This window comes from Vespa crabro, chromosome 2 (genome assembly GCF_910589235.1).
Source record: "Vespa crabro chromosome 2, iyVesCrab1.2, whole genome shotgun sequence".
Taxonomy (NCBI): domain Eukaryota; kingdom Metazoa; phylum Arthropoda; class Insecta; order Hymenoptera; family Vespidae; genus Vespa; species Vespa crabro.
The window spans coordinates 12,277,164-12,294,040 of record NC_060956.1 but is presented as its reverse complement, the minus strand read 5'-3'; positions in this window follow the sequence as shown (position 1 = coordinate 12,294,040).

Here is a 16,877-nt window from a genome sequence, read left to right as displayed (position 1 = left end):
TCATATCCAATATACGATTTTATGCTCATAAAGTTGTATCGTCGAAAAACGAAAGGTTGAAATCTCATTCAATTTCAATGATTTTATATACTTTCGACGCAGAATAAAGAATGAAACTAGAATATTTCTTTCCGACTATGCGTTAATACGTGTTGCAGCATGATAATTATCGAGAAACCTGATCGACATATGCGAATTTCGCTATATGCTGAGGTAAAATGGTGAAAACAATGAATTTTCCCGGACAACAGTACGAAAAATGTTACCAATCTATTCAGACATGGTATTTCAGAAGATCAAACATCCTTTTTATCTTGGTATTGATGTATTAACATTGTTTCATATCGTATATACGATTTTATGCTCATAAAGGCGTATCGTCGAAAAATGAAAGGTTAAAATCACATTCAATTTCAATGATTTTATATTTTTTCGACGCAGAATAAAGAATGAAACTAGATTATATCTTTCCGACTATGCGTAAATATGTGTTGTAACATGATAATTATCGAGAAACCTGATCGACATATGCGTTTTTCGCTATATGCTGAGATAAAATGGTGAAATCTTTGAACTTACTCGTACAACAGTTTGAAAAATGTTACCAATCGATTCGGACATTGTATTTCAGAAGATCAAAAATCTTTTCTATCTTGGAATTGATGTCTTAACTTTGTTTCATATCCAATATACGATTTTATGCTCATAAAGTTGTATCGTCGAAAAACGAAAGGTTGAAATCTCATTCAATTTCAATGATTTTATATACTTTCGACGCAGAATAAAGAATGAAACTAGAATATTTCTTTCCGACTATGCGTTAATACGTGTTGTAGCATGATAATTATCGAGAAACCTGATCGACATATGCGAATTTCGCTATATGCTGAGGTAAAATGGTGAAAACAATGAATTTTCCCGGACAACAGTACGAAAAATGTTACCAATCTATTCAGACATGGTATTTCAGAAGATCAAACATCCTTTTTATCTTGGTATTGATGTATTAACATTGTTTCATATCGTATATACGATTTTATGCTCATAAAGGCGTATCGTCGAAAAATGAAAGGTTAAAATCACATTCAATTTCAATGATTTTATATTTTTTCGACGCAGAATAAAGAATGAAACTAGATTATATCTTTCCGACTATGCGTAAATATGTGTTGTAACATGATAATTATCGAGAAACCTGATCGACATATGCGTTTTTCGCTATATGCTGAGATAAAATGGTGAAATCTTTGAACTTACTCGTACAACAGTTTGAAAAATGTTACCAATCGATTCAGACATTGTATTTCAGAAGATCAAAAATCTTTTCTATCTTGGAATTGATGTCTTAACTTTGTTTCATATCCAATATACGATTTTATGCTCATAAAGGCGTATCGTCGAAAAACGAAAGGTTGAAATCTCATTCAATTTCAATGATTTTATATACTTTCGACGCAGAATAAAGAATGAAACTAGATTATATCTTTCCGACTATGTGTAAATGCGTGCTTTAACATGATAATTAATGAGAAACCTGATCGACATATGCGAATTTCGCTATATGCTGAGGTAAAATGGTGAAAACAATGAATTTTCCCGGACAACAGTACGAAAAATGTTACCAATCTATTCAGACATGGAATTTCAGAAGATCAAAAATCTTTTCTATCTTGGAATTGATGTCTTAACTTTGTTTCATATCCAATATACGATTTTATGCTCATAAAGTTGTATCGTCGAAAAACGAAAGGTTGAAATCTCATTCAATTTCAATGATTTTATATACTTTCGACGCAGAATAAAGAATGAAACTAGATTATATCTTTCCGACTATGTGTAAATGCGTGTTTTAACATGATAATTAATGAGAAACCTGATCGACACATGCGAATTCCGCTATATGCGGAAATATTATCATGAAAACAGTGAAAATACTCGTTCCACTGTTTGAAAAATGTTACCAATCTATTCGGACATTGTATTTCAGAAGATCAAAAATCCTTTCTATCTTGGAATTGATGTCTTAACTTTGTTTCATATCGTATATACGATTTTATGCTCATAAAGGCGTATCGTCGAAAAATGAAAGGTTGAAATCACATTCAATTTCAATGATTTTATATTTTTTCGACGTAGAATAAAGAATGAAACTAGAATATTTCTTTCCGACTATGCGTTAATACGTGTTGTAGCATGATAATTATCGAGAAACCTGATCGACATATGCGAATTTCGCTATATGCTGAGGTAAAATGGTGAAAACAATGAATTTTCCCGGAGAACATTACGAAAAATGTTACCAATCTATTCAGACATGGTATTTCAGAAGATCAAACATCCTTTTTATCTTGGTATTGATGTATTAACATTGTTTCATATCGTATATACGATTTTATGCTCATAAAGGCGTATCGTCGAATAATGAAAGGTTGAAATCACATTCAATTTCAATGATTTTATATTTTTTCGACGCAGAATAAAGAATGAAACTAGAATATTTCTTTCCGACTATTTTTAAATACGTGCTTTAACATGAAAATTATCGAGAAAACTGAACAACACATGTGAATTTCGCTATATGCTGAAATATTATCATGAAAACAGTGAAAATACTCGTTCCACAGTTTGAAAAATGTTACCAATCTATTCAGACATGGTATTTCAGAAGATCAAACATCCTTTTTATCTTGGTATTGATGTATTAACATTGTTTCATATCGTATATACGATTTTATGCTCATAATGGCGTATCGTCGAAAAACGAATGGTTGAAATCTAATTCAATTTCAATGATTTTAAATAATTTCGACGCAGAATAAAGAATGAAACTAGATCATATCTTTCCGACTATGAGTAAATGCGTGTTTTAACATGATAATTAATGAGAAACCTGATCGACACATGCGAATTTCGCTATATGCGGAAATATTATCATGAAAACAGTGAAAATACTCGTTCAACAGTTTGAAAAATGTTACCAATCTATTCGGACATTGTATTTCAGAAGATCAAAAATCTTTTCTATCTTGGAATTGATGTCTTAACTTTGTTTCATATCCAATATACGATTTTATGCTCATAAAGTTGTATCGTCGAAAAACGAAAGGTTGAAATCTCATTCAATTTCAATGATTTTATATACTTTCGACGCAGAATAAAGAATGAAACTAGAATATTTCTTTCCGACTATGCGTTAATACGTGTTGTAGCATGATAATTATCGAGAAACCTGATCGACATATGCGAATTTCGCTATATGCTGAGGTAAAATGGTGAAAACAATGAATTTTCCCGGACAACAGTACGAAAAATGTTACCAATCTATTCAGACATGGTATTTCAGAAGATCAAACATCCTTTTTATCTTGGTATTGATGTATTAACATTGTTTCATATCGTATATACGATTTTATGCTCATAAAGGCGTATCGTCGAATAATGAAAGGTTGAAATCTCATTCAATTTCAATGATTTTATATACTTTCGACGCAGAATAAAGAATGAAACTAGATTATATCTTTCCGACTATGTGTAAATGCGTGCTTTAACATGATAATTAATGAGAAACCTGATCGACATATGCGAATTTCGCTATATGCTGAGGTAAAATGGTGAAAACAATGAATTTTCCCGGACAACAGTACGAAAAATGTTACCAATCTATTCAGACATGGTATTTCAGAAGATCAAACATCCTTTTTATCTTGGTATTGATGTATTAACATTGTTTCATATCGTATATACGATTTTATGCTCATAAAGGCGTATCGTCGAAAAAAGAAAGGTTTAAATCACATTCAATTTCAATGATTTTATATACTTTCGATGCAGAATAAAGAATGAAACTAGAATATTTCTTTCCGACTATTTTTAAATACGTGCTTTAACATGAAAATTATCGAGAAAACTGAACAACACATGTGAATTTCGCTATATGCGGAAATATTATCATGAAAACAGTGAAAATACTCGTTCCACAGTTTGAAAAATGTTACCAATCGATTCGGACATTGTGTTTCAGAAGATCAAAAATCTTTTCTATCTTGGAATTGATGTCTTAACTTTGTTTCACATCCAATATACGATTTTATGCTCATAATGGCGTATCGTCGAAAAACGAAAGGTTGAAATCTAATTCAATTTCAATGATTTTAAATACTTTCGACGCAGAATAAAGAATGAAACTAGATCATATCTTTCCGACTATGTGTAAATGCGTGTTTTAACATGATAATTAATGAGAAACCTGATCGACACATGCGAATTACGCTATATGCGGAAATATTATCATGAAAACAGTGAAAATACTCGTTCAACAGTTTGAAAAATGTTACCAATCTATTCGGACATTGTATTTCAGAAGATCAAAAATCTTTTCTATCTTGGAATTGATGTCTTAACTTTGTTTCATATCCAATATACGATTTTATGCTCATAAAGTTGTATCGTCGAAAAACGAAAGGTTGAAATCTCATACAATTTCAATGATTTTATATACTTTCGACGCAGAATAAAGAATGAAACTAGAATATTTCTTTCCGACTATGCGTTAATACGTGTTGCAGCATGATAATTATCGAGAAACCTGATCGACATATGCGAATTTCGCTATATGCTGAGGTAAAATGGTGAAAACAATGAATTTTCCCGGACAACAGTACGAAAAATGTTACCAATCTATTCAGACATGGTATTTCAGAAGATCAAACATCCTTTTTATCTTGGTATTGATGTATTAACATTGTTTCATATCGTATATACGATTTTATGCTCATAAAGGCGTATCGTCGAAAAATGAAAGGTTGAAATCACATTCAATTTCAATGATTTTATATTTTTTCGACGTAGAATAAAGAATGAAACTAGAATATTTCTTTCCGACTATTTTTAAATACGTGCTTTAACATGAAAATTATCGAGAAAACTGAACAACACATGTGAATTTCGCTATATGCGGAAATATTATCATGAAAACAGTGAAAATACTCGTTCCACAGTTTGAAAAATGTTACCAATCTATTCAGACATGGTATTTCAGAAGATCAAACATCCTTTTTATCTTGGTATTGATGTATTAACATTGTTTCATATCGTATATACGATTTTATGCTCATAATGGCGTATCGTCGAAAAATGAAAGGTTGAAATCACATTCAATTTCAATGATTTTATATTTTTTCGACGCAGAATAAAGAATGAAACTAGAATATTTCTTTCCGACTATTTTTAAATACGTGCTTTAACATGAAAATTATCGAGAAAACTGAACAACACATGTGAATTTCGCTATATGCGGAAATATTATCATGAAAACAGTGAAAATACTCGTTCCACAGTTTGAAAAATGTTACCAATCTATTCAGACATGGTATTTCAGAAGATCAAACATCCTTTTTATCTTGGTATTGATGTATTAACATTGTTTCATATCGTATATACGATTTTATGCTCATAATGGCGTATCGTCGAAAAACGAAAGGTTGAAATCTAATTCAATTTCAATGATTTTAAATACTTTCGACGCAGAATAAAGAATGAAACTAGATCATATCTTTCCGACTATGTGTAAATGCGTGTTTTAACATGATAATTAATGAGAAACCTGATCGACACATGCGAATTTCGCTATATGCGGAAATATTATCATGAAAACAGTGAAAATACTCGTTCAACAGTTTGAAAAATGTTACCAATCTATTCGGACATTGTATTTCAGAAGATCAAAAATCTTTTCTATCTTGGAATTGATGTCTTAACTTTGTTTCATATCCAATATACGATTTTATGCTCATAAAGTTGTATCGTCGAAAAACGAAATGTTGAAATCTCATTCAATTTCAATGATTTTATATACTTTCGACGCAGAATAAAGAATGAAACTAGAATATTTCTTTCCGACTATGCGTTAATACGTGTTGCAGCATGATAATTATCGAGAAACCTGATCGACATATGCGAATTTCGCTATATGCTGAGGTAAAATGGTGAAAACAATGAATTTTCCCGGACAACAGTACGAAAAATGTTACCAATCTATTCAGACATGGTATTTCAGAAGATCAAACATCCTTTTTATCTTGGTATTGATGTATTAACATTGTTTCATATCGTATATACGATTTTATGCTCATAAAGGCGTATCGTCGAAAAATGAAAGGTTAAAATCACATTCAATTTCAATGATTTTATATTTTTTCGACGCAGAATAAAGAATGAAACTAGATTATATCTTTCCGACTATGCGTAAATATGTGTTGTAACATGATAATTATCGAGAAACCTGATCGACATATGCGTTTTTCGCTATATGCTGAGATAAAATGGTGAAATCTTTGAACTTACTCGTACAACAGTTTGAAAAATGTTACCAATCGATTCAGACATTGTATTTCAGAAGATCAAAAATCTTTTCTATCTTGGAATTGATGTCTTAACTTTGTTTCATATCCAATATACGATTTTATGCTCATAAAGTTGTATCGTCGAAAAACGAAAGGTTGAAATCTCATTCAATTTCAATGATTTTATATACTTTCGACGCAGAATAAAGAATGAAACTAGAATATTTCTTTCCGACTATGCGTTAATACGTGTTGTAGCATGATAATTATCGAGAAACCTGATCGACATATGCGAATTTCGCTATATGCTGAGGTAAAATGGTGAAAACAATGAATTTTCCCGGACAACAGTACGAAAAATGTTACCAATCTATTCAGACATGGTATTTCAGAAGATCAAACATCCTTTTTATCTTGGTATTGATGTATTAACATTGTTTCATATCGTATATACGATTTTATGCTCATAAAGGCGTATCGTCGAATAATGAAAGGTTGAAATCTCATTCAATTTCAATGATTTTATATACTTTCGACGCAGAATAAAGAATGAAACTAGATTATATCTTTCCGACTATGTGTAAATGCGTGCTTTAACATGATAATTAATGAGAAACCTGATCGACATATGCGAATTTCGCTATATGCTGAGGTAAAATGGTGAAAACAATGAATTTTCCCGGACAACAGTACGAAAAATGTTACCAATCTATTCAGACATGGTATTTCAGAAGATCAAAAATCTTTTCTATCTTGGAATTGATGTCTTAACTTTGTTTCATATCCAATATACGATTTTATGCTCATAAAGTTGTATCGTCGAAAAACGAAAGGTTGAAATCTCATTCAATTTCAATGATTTTATATACTTTCGACGCAGAATAAAGAATGAAACTAGATTATATCTTTCCGACTATGTGTAAATGCGTGTTTTAACATGATAATTAATGAGAAACCTGATCGACACATGCGAATTCCGCTATATGCGGAAATATTATCATGAAAACAGTGAAAATACTCGTTCCACTGTTTGAAAAATGTTACCAATCTATTCGGACATTGTATTTCAGAAGATCAAAAATCTTTTCTATCTTGGAATTGATGTCTTAACTTTGTTTCATATCGTATATACGATTTTATGCTCATAAAGGCGTATCGTCGAAAAATGAAAGGTTGAAATCACATTCAATTTCAATGACTTTATATTTTTTCGACGTAGAATAAAGAATGAAACTAGAATATTTCTTTCCGACTATGCGTTAATACGTGTTGTAGCATGATAATTATCGAGAAACCTGATCGACATATGCGAATTTCGCTATATGCTGAGGTAAAATGGTGAAAACAATGAATTTTCCCGGAGAATATTACGAAAAATGTTACCAATCTATTCAGACATGGTATTTCAGAAGATCAAACATCCTTTTTATCTTGGTATTGATGTATTAACATTGTTTCATATCGTATATACGATTTTATGCTCATAAAGGCGTATCGTCGAAAAATGAAAGGTTGAAATCACATTCAATTTCAATGATTTTATATTTTTTCGACGCAGAATAAAGAATGAAACTAGAATATTTCTTTCCGACTATTTTTAAATACGTGCTTTAACATGAAAGTTATCGAGAAAACTGAACAACACATGTGAATTTCGCTATATGCGGAAATATTATCATGAAAACAGTGAAAATACTCGTTCCACAGTTTGAAAAATGTTACCAATCTATTCAGACATGGTATTTCAGAAGATCAAACATCCTTTTTATCTTGGTATTGATGTATTAACATTGTTTCATATCGTATATACGATTTTATGCTCATAATGGCGTATCGTCGAAAAATGAAAGGTTGAAATCACATTCAATTTCAATGATTTTATATTTTTTCGACGCAGAATAAAGAATGAAACTAGAATATTTCTTTCCGACTATTTTTAAATACGTGCTTTAACATGAAAATTATCGAGAAAACTGAACAACACATGTGAATTTCGCTATATGCGGAAATATTATCATGAAAACAGTGAAAATACTCGTTCCACAGTTTGAAAAATGTTACCAATCTATTCAGACATGGTATTTCAGAAGATCAAACATCCTTTTTATCTTGGTATTGATGTATTAACATTGTTTCATATCGTATATACGATTTTATGCTCATAATGGCGTATCGTCGAAAAACGAAAGGTTGAAATCTAATTCAATTTCAATGATTTTAAATACTTTCGACGCAGAATAAAGAATGAAACTAGATCATATCTTTCCGACTATGTGTAAATGCGTGTTTTAACATGATAATTAATGAGAAACCTGATCGACACATGCGAATTTCGCTATATGCGGAAATATTATCATGAAAACAGTGAAAATACTCGTTCAACAGTTTGAAAAATGTTACCAATCTATTCGGACATTGTATTTCAGAAGATCAAAAATCTTTTCTATCTTGGAATTGATGTCTTAACTTTGTTTCATATCCAATATACGATTTTATGCTCATAAAGTTGTATCGTCGAAAAACGAAAGGTTGAAATCTCATTCAATTTCAATGATTTTATATACTTTCGACGCAGAATAAAGAATGAAACTAGAATATTTCTTTCCGACTATGCGTTAATACGTGTTGTAGCATGATAATTATCGAGAAACCTGATCGACATATGCGAATTTCGCTATATGCTGAGGTAAAATGGTGAAAACAATGAATTTTCCCGGACAACAGTACGAAAAATGTTACCAATCTATTCAGACATGGTATTTCAGAAGATCAAACATCCTTTTTATCTTGGTATTGATGTATTAACATTGTTTCATATCGTATATACGATTTTATGCTCATAAAGGCGTATCGTCGAAAAATGAAAGGTTAAAATCACATTCAATTTCAATGATTTTATATTTTTTCGACGCAGAATAAAGAATGAAACTAGATTATATCTTTCCGACTATGCGTAAATATGTGTTGTAACATGATAATTATCGAGAAACCTGATCGACATATGCGTTTTTCGCTATATGCTGAGATAAAATGTGAAATCTTTGAACTTACTCGTACAACAGTTTGAAAAATGTTACCAATCGATTCAGACATTGTATTTCAGAAGATCAAAAATCTTTTCTATCTTGGAATTGATGTCTTAACTTTGTTTCATATCGTATATACGATTTTATGCTCATAAAGTTGTATCGTCGAAAAACGAAAGGTTGAAATCTCATTCAATTTCAATGATTTTATATACTTTCGACGCAGAATAAAGAATGAAACTAGATTATATCTTTCCGACTATGTGTAAATGCGTGTTTTAACATGATAATTAATGAGAAACCTGATCGACACATGCGAATTCCGCTATATGCGGAAATATTATCATGAAAACAGTGAAAATACTCGTTCCACTGTTTGAAAAATGTTACCAATCTATTCGGACATTGTATTTCAGAAGATCAAAAATCTTTTCTATCTTGGAATTGATGTCTTAACTTTGTTTCATATCGTATATACGATTTTATGCTCATAAAGGCGTATCGTCGAAAAATGAAAGGTTGAAATCACATTCAATTTCAATGATTTTATATTTTTTCGACGTAGAATAAAGAATGAAACTAGAATATTTCTTTCCGACTATGCGTTAATACGTGTTGTAGCATGATAATTATCGAGAAACCTGATCGACATATGCGAATTTCGCTATATGCTGAGGTAAAATGGTGAAAACAATGAATTTTCCCGGAGAACATTACGAAAAATGTTACCAATCTATTCAGACATGGTATTTCAGAAGATCAAACATCCTTTTTATCTTGGTATTGATGTATTAACATTGTTTCATATCGTATATACGATTTTATGCTCATAAAGGCGTATCGTCGAAAAATGAAAGGTTGAAATCACATTCAATTTCAATGATTTTATATTTTTTCGACGCAGAATAAAGAATGAAACTAGAATATTTCTTTCCGACTATGTTTAAATACGTGCTTTAACATGAAAATTATCGAGAAAACTGAACAACACATGTGAATTTCGCTATATGCGGAAATATTATCATGAAAACAGTGAAAATACTCGTTCCACAGTTTGAAAAATGTTACCAATCTATTCAGACATGGTATTTCAGAAGATCAAACATCCTTTTTATCTTGGTATTGATGTATTAACATTGTTTCATATCGTATATACGATTTTATGCTCATAATGGCGTATCGTCGAAAAATGAAAGGTTGAAATCACATTCAATTTCAATGATTTTATATTTTTTCGACGCAGAATAAAGAATGAAACTAGAATATTTCTTTCCGACTATTTTTAAATACGTGCTTTAACATGAAAATTATCGAGAAAACTGAACAACACATGTGAATTTCGCTATATGCGGAAATATTATCATGAAAACAGTGAAAATACTCGTTCCACAGTTTGAAAAATGTTACCAATCTATTCAGACATGGTATTTCAGAAGATCAAACATCCTTTTTATCTTGGTATTGATGTATTAACATTGTTTCATATCGTATATACGATTTTATGCTCATAATGGCGTATCGTCAAAAAACGAAAGGTTGAAATCTAATTCAATTTCAATGATTTTAAATACTTTCGACGCAGAATAAAGAATGAAACTAGATCATATCTTTCCGACTATGTGTAAATGCGTGTTTTAACATGATAATTAATGAGAAACCTGATCGACACATGCGAATTTCGCTATATGCGGAAATATTATCATGAAAACAGTGAAAATACTCGTTCAACAGTTTGAAAAATGTTACCAATCTATTCGGACATTGTATTTCAGAAGATCAAAAATCTTTTCTATCTTGGAATTGATGTCTTAACTTTGTTTCATATCCAATATACGATTTTATGCTCATAAAGTTGTATCGTCGAAAAACGAAAGGTTGAAATCTCATTCAATTTCAATGATTTTATATACTTTCGACGCAGAATAAAGAATGAAACTAGAATATTTCTTTCCGACTATGCGTTAATACGTGTTGTAGCATGATAATTATCGAGAAACCTGATCGACATATGCGAATTTCGCTATATGCTGAGGTAAAATGGTGAAAACAATGAATTTTCCCGGACAACAGTACGAAAAATGTTACCAATCTATTCAGACATGGTATTTCAGAAGATCAAACATCCTTTTTATCTTGGTATTGATGTATTAACATTGTTTCATATCGTATATACGATTTTATGCTCATAAAGGCGTATCGTCGAAAAATGAAAGGTTAAAATCACATTCAATTTCAATGATTTTATATTTTTTCGACGCAGAATAAAGAATGAAACTAGATTATATCTTTCCGACTATGCGTAAATATGTGTTGTAGCATGATAATTATCGAGAAACCTGATCGACATATGCGTTTTTCGCTATATGCTGAGATAAAATGTGAAATCTTTGAACTTACTCGTACAACAGTTTGAAAAATGTTACCAATCGATTCAGACATTGTATTTCAGAAGATCAAAAATCTTTTCTATCTTGGAATTGATGTCTTAACTTTGTTTCATATCGTATATACGATTTTATGCTCATAAAGTTGTATCGTCGAAAAACGAAAGGTTGAAATCTCATTCAATTTCAATGATTTTATATACTTTCGACGCAGAATAAAGAATGAAACTAGATTATATCTTTCCGACTATGTGTAAATGCGTGTTTTAACATGATAATTAATGAGAAACCTGATCGACACATGCGAATTCCGCTATATGCGGAAATATTATCATGAAAACAGTGAAAATACTCGTTCCACTGTTTGAAAAATGTTACCAATCTATTCGGACATTGTATTTCAGAAGATCAAAAATCTTTTCTATCTTGGAATTGATGTCTTAACTTTGTTTCATATCGTATATACGATTTTATGCTCATAAAGGCGTATCGTCGAAAAATGAAAGGTTGAAATCACATTCAATTTCAATGATTTTATATTTTTTCGACGTAGAATAAAGAATGAAACTAGAATATTTCTTTCCGACTATGCGTTAATACGTGTTGTAGCATGATAATTATCGAGAAACCTGATCGACATATGCGAATTTCGCTATATGCTGAGGTAAAATGGTGAAAACAATGAATTTTCCCGGAGAACATTACGAAAAATGTTACCAATCTATTCAGACATGGTATTTCAGAAGATCAAACATCCTTTTTATCTTGGTATTGATGTATTAACATTGTTTCATATCGTATATACGATTTTATGCTCATAAAGGCGTATCGTCGAAAAATGAAAGGTTGAAATCACATTCAATTTCAATGATTTTATATTTTTTCGACGCAGAATAAAGAATGAAACTAGAATATTTCTTTCCGACTATTTTTAAATACGTGCTTTAACATGAAAATTATCGAGAAAACTGAACAACACATGTGAATTTCGCTATATGCGGAAATATTATCATGAAAACAGTGAAAATACTCGTTCCACAGTTTGAAAAATGTTACCAATCTATTCAGACATGGTATTTCAGAAGATCAAACATCCTTTTTATCTTGGTATTGATGTATTAACATTGTTTCATATCGTATATACGATTTTATGCTCATAATGGCGTATCGTCGAAAAATGAAAGGTTGAAATCACATTCAATTTCAATGATTTTATATTTTTTCGACGCAGAATAAAGAATGAAACTAGAATATTTCTTTCCGACTATTTTTAAATACGTGCTTTAACATGAAAATTATCGAGAAAACTGAACAACACATGTGAATTTCGCTATATGCGGAAATATTATCATGAAAACAGTGAAAATACTCGTTCCACAGTTTGAAAAATGTTACCAATCTATTCAGACATGGTATTTCAGAAGATCAAACATCCTTTTTATCTTGGTATTGATGTATTAACATTGTTTCATATCGTATATACGATTTTATGCTCATAATGGCGTATCGTCGAAAAACGAAAGGTTGAAATCTAATTCAATTTCAATGATTTTAAATACTTTCGACGCAGAATAAAGAATGAAACTAGATCATATCTTTCCGACTATGTGTAAATGCGTGTTTTAACATGATAATTAATGAGAAACCTGATCGACACATGCGAATTTCGCTATATGCGGAAATATTATCATGAAAACAGTGAAAATACTCGTTCAACAGTTTGAAAAATGTTACCAATCTATTCGGACATTGTATTTCAGAAGATCAAAAATCTTTTCTATCTTGGAATTGATGTCTTAACTTTGTTTCATATCCAATATACGATTTTATGCTCATAAAGTTGTATCGTCGAAAAACGAAAGGTTGAAATCTCATTCAATTTCAATGATTTTATATACTTTCGACGCAGAATAAAGAATGAAACTAGAATATTTCTTTCCGACTATGCGTTAATACGTGTTGTAGCATGATAATTATCGAGAAACCTGATCGACATATGCGAATTTCGCTATATGCTGAGGTAAAATGGTGAAAACAATGAATTTTCCCGGACAACAGTACGAAAAATGTTACCAATCTATTCAGACATGGTATTTCAGAAGATCAAACATCCTTTTTATCTTGGTATTGATGTATTAACTTTGTTTCATATCGTATATACGATTTTATGCTCATAAAGTTGTATCGTCGAAAAACGAAAGGTTGAAATCTCATTCAATTTCAATGATTTTATATACTTTCGACGCAGAATAAAGAATGAAACTAGATTATATCTTTCCGACAATGTGTAAATGCGTGTTTTAACATGATAATTAATGAGAAACCTGATCGACACATGCGAATTCCGCTATATGCGGAAATATTATCATGAAAACAGTGAAAATACTCGTTCCACTGTTTGAAAAATGTTACCAATCTATTCGGACATTGTATTTCAGAAGATCAAAAATCTTTTCTATCTTGGAATTGATGTCTTAACTTTGTTTCATATCGTATATACGATTTTATGCTCATAAAGGCGTATCGTCGAAAAATGAAAGGTTGAAATCACATTCAATTTCAATGATTTTATATTTTTTCGACGTAGAATAAAGAATGAAACTAGAATATTTCTTTCCGACTATGCGTTAATACGTGTTGTAGCATGATAATTATCGAGAAACCTGATCGACATATGCGAATTTCGCTATATGCTGAGGTAAAATGGTGAAAACAATGAATTTTCCCGGAGAACATTACGAAAAATGTTACCAATCTATTCAGACATGGTATTTCAGAAGATCAAACATCCTTTTTATCTTGGTATTGATGTATTAACATTGTTTCATATCGTATATACGATTTTATGCTCATAAAGGCGTATCGTCGAAAAATGAAAGGTTGAAATCACATTCAATTTCAATGATTTTATATTTTTTCGACGCAGAATAAAGAATGAAACTAGAATATTTCTTTCCGACTATTTTTAAATACGTGCTTTAACATGAAAATTATCGAGAAAACTGAACAACACATGTGAATTTCGCTATATGCGGAAATATTATCATGAAAACAGTGAAAATACTCGTTCCACAGTTTGAAAAATGTTACCAATCTATTCAGACATGGTATTTCAGAAGATCAAACATCCTTTTTATCTTGGTATTGATGTATTAACATTGTTTCATATCGTATATACGATTTTATGCTCATAATGGCGTATCGTCGAAAAATGAAAGGTTGAAATCACATTCAATTTCAATGATTTTATATTTTTTCGACGCAGAATAAAGAATGAAACTAGAATATTTCTTTCCGACTATTTTAAAATACGTGCTTTAACATGAAAATTATCGAGAAAACTGAACAACACATGTGAATTTCGCTATATGCGGAAATATTATCATGAAAACAGTGAAAATACTCGTTCCACAGTTTGAAAAATGTTACCAATCTATTCAGACATGGTATTTCAGAAGATCAAACATCCTTTTTATCTTGGTATTGATGTATTAACATTGTTTCATATCGTATATACGATTTTATGCTCATAATGGCGTATCGTCGAAAAACGAAAGGTTGAAATCTAATTCAATTTCAATGATTTTAAATACTTTCGACGCAGAATAAAGAATGAAACTAGATCATATCTTTCCGACTATGTGTAAATGCGTGTTTTAACATGATAATTAATGAGAAACCTGATCGACACATGCGAATTTCGCTATATGCGGAAATATTATCATGAAAACAGTGAAAATACTCGTTCAACAGTTTGAAAAATGTTACCAATCTATTCGGACATTGTATTTCAGAAGATCAAAAATCTTTTCTATCTTGGAATTGATGTCTTAACTTTGTTTCATATCCAATATACGATTTTATGCTCATAAAGTTGTATCGTCGAAAAACGAAAGGTTGAAATCTCATTCAATTTCAATGATTTTATATACTTTCGACGCAGAATAAAGAATGAAACTAGAATATTTCTTTCCGACTATGCGTTAATACGTGTTGTAGCATGATAATTATCGAGAAACCTGATCGACATATGCGAATTTCGCTATATGCTGAGGTAAAATGGTGAAAACAATGAATTTTCCCGGACAACAGTACGAAAAATGTTACCAATCTATTCAGACATGGTATTTCAGAAGATCAAACATCCTTTTTATCTTGGTATTGATGTATTAACATTGTTTCATATCGTATATACGATTTTATGCTCATAAAGGCGTATCGTCGAAAAATGAAAGGTTAAAATCACATTCAATTTCAATGATTTTATATTTTTTCGACGCAGAATAAAGAATGAAACTAGATTATATCTTTCCGACTATGCGTAAATATGTGTTGTAACATGATAATTATCGAGAAACCTGATCGACATATGCGTTTTTCGCTATATGCTGAGATAAAAAGGTGAAATCTTTGAACTTACTCGTACAACAGTTTGAAAAATGTTACCAATCGATTCAGACATTGTATTTCAGAAGATCAAAAATCTTTTCTATCTTGGAATTGATGTCTTAACTTTGTTTCATATCGTATATACGATTTTATGCTCATAAAGTTGTATCGTCGAAAAACGAAAGGTTGAAATCTCATTCAATTTCAATGATTTTATATTTTTTCGACGCAGAATAAAGAATGAAACTAGAATATTTCTTTCCGACTATTTTTAAATACGTGCTTTAACATGAAAATTATCGAGAAAACTGAACAACACATGTGAATTTCGCTATATGCGGAAATATTATCATGAAAACAGTGAAAATACTCGTTCCACTGTTTGAAAAATGTTACCAATCTATTCGGACATTGTATTTCAGAAGATCAAAAATCTTTTCTATCTTGGAATTGATGTCTTAACTTTGTTTCATATCCAATATACGATTTTATGCTCATAAAGTTGTATCGTCGAAAAACGAAAGGTTGAAATCTCATTCAATTTCAATGATTTTATATACTTTCGACGCAGAATAAAGAATGAAACTAGAATATTTCTTTCCGACTATGCGTTAATACGTGTTGTAGCATGATAATTATCGAGAAACCTGATCGACATATGCGAATTTCGCTATATGCTGAGGTAAAATGGTGAAAACAATGAATTTTCCCGGACAACAGTACGAAAAATGTTACCA